Here is a 2198-nt window from a genome sequence, read left to right as displayed (position 1 = left end):
AAGGGGCGGGGCGGGGAGGGGCCCCCCGCGGGGACTTCCCCAGCGGGACCCCGGGGGCACCGGGGCCCTCCTGCCATCACGGGACGTGTCAGCGAGTAAAAAAAGAAGGAAGGATTTATTGTGCAATCGGCGTCTTTTGCCCCAAACTACATACACGCCCTAGACAACATAAATAGAGGGACCGGACCGGCAGTGAGGGTCCCGTGTGATGGGCAGGGGTGGAAGATGCTGGTTCCTCGAAGGAGGGCTACAGAGCCCCTGTTTACGTCAACATACACAACGCAGTGTAGGTGCAGGCAGCACACACATATACATACTCATACAGATTTGTACTGGGGTGGCATCAGCCGTAATCACGTTACACACAGGGCGCCTCACACCTCGGGCAGCTCCGCGGCTTTGGGGCCTTCCCAGGGGCCGAGCCCCAGCTCTGCCAGGGCTCCCACCTCCCGGCCAGCGACAGGCCCAGGGGTGGCTCTGAGCACAAAGGGATCCATCCTCACGGCTCCCTTCCTTCAGCAGGGCCACAACACGGCTGGGGGAAGGCATCCCTTCAGCCCAACCGCCCTGCCCGGCCCGGGAGGAGCCGTGACCAGAGGTGCCCCATCCATAAGATTCCTGCCTCCTCCAGCCTTAATCTTGTCTTCAGAGCTTTTCCTCTCAAAACCACCTCTGTGGTGAGGACGCGCGTTAAAGCTCCAAGCAAGAAGTGCCACCTCACAGCTGCTTCCTTGCACCAGCCCAGGGGTCCGCAGGCTGTCTAACCTCTCCTGTAATTCATGGGGAAACAATCATAGAGCAGTATCAAAGGACTGCACGGCTTGCTTGTGTTCCAGCATCAAGAAGGCATCACCATCCCAGGAAACAAAGTAGAGTGGTTGGTGCTGGCCCTCACGGAGCAGGCCGGCTGCCTGGGCAGGCCAGTCCTGTCTGTGATGGCTCAGATGAGACCAGGAAACAAGCAGGAACTAGAAAGGGGCCTCATGGGGAGCTCAGCTCCCTGCCAGAGCCCACTAGCCAGCACCTGTGCAACCCCAGGGGTCCCCCTGCTCCCTGCCAGAGCGTACACCATAGGCAGGGGCTCTGCTGCAAAGAGATGGCACTGAGTGAAATAACACCAAGGGGCTAGCCCTTGGAGGAGGCTTTGGGATCATCAGCCATCACAGCTCCCTGGCACCAGGGCTGGGTGAGCCTGGAGGCACATGGGGATGGGGTTTTTCAGCAATCATACAGTGTGATCTGGGAAATCCTTTGGACTGGTACAGATACTGTAGATGTGGGGAACCACACAGCAGAGCCAAAGGGGTCTAGGGCCAGGCTGCTGCTTCTGGATCCACAGGTGAGGGGCCAGGCTGCTGAGTGCACCCACCCTCTGTCCCCAGCTCCGTGTGGCCCCTGACTGCAGACAGGATGGTGGCACTGTGGCAAAACAGCAGGGTGGCAATGACTGAGCTGAACAGGCCTGGGATGGGGCAGCAGCAGCCATGCCAGGACAGGCTGCACCTCTCCTGGGAATATGGGGCGAGATGGCTCCACACACCCCACAAGGGGGCAGCAACGTCTCCTGCCACCCTGGGGCTCCCCCCTCTCCAAAATGGCAACTCCAAAAACCAGCATGTGTTTGGGAGAGCCAGCCCCCCCTGCTACTCGAAGGACAGCAGGTCAGGATGAGGCCCCTCCACCTCCCGGCCAGGGGTGCATGGCTCTGGCTGCCCTGTGCTCCCTGCTGGCTCAAGCTCCAGCCCCAGTCTCCGGGAGGGCTTCTCCAGGTGGAGGGAGGTCTCAGCCCCCCTCTCACCCCCTCGCCGCTGGCTCTCCAGGCTGCCCTTATGGATGAGGTCGGGCACAGGGAGGGCACCAGTGGACTGGTCCCCACTCGGCTCTGGGGTGCCAGTTACACTAGGCATCCCAGGGCACTCCGGAGGAGAAAGATCCCTCGACCCTGGCTGCTCCTCTGTGGGGTCAGGGTGGGCTGCAGGCAGTTCAGGGGGCTCCTCCAAGCTGCTGCTTGGGCTGGTCCCTGCCGGCTCTGGCGCAATGAGCATGTCCTGCGGGGTCTTCAGGGCACGGGGTGTCCGCTTCTTGGTCACTGGGGGTGGGGGGTCCAGCCGGGGGAAGACATCCAGCCCCACAGCCCTGCAAGGGCAGAGGAGAAGTCACGCGCAGCCCCATGCAGAGGCTTCTCCCGCCTGTTCCGA

The sequence above is a fragment of the Chaetura pelagica genome, unplaced genomic scaffold (genome assembly GCF_000747805.2).
Source record: "Chaetura pelagica isolate M959 unplaced genomic scaffold, ChaPel_1.0 scaffold246, whole genome shotgun sequence".
Classification (NCBI taxonomy): Eukaryota; Metazoa; Chordata; class Aves; order Apodiformes; family Apodidae; genus Chaetura; species Chaetura pelagica.
The sequence above is the reverse complement of the archived record's forward strand: the minus strand, read 5'-3'. Positions refer to the sequence as shown.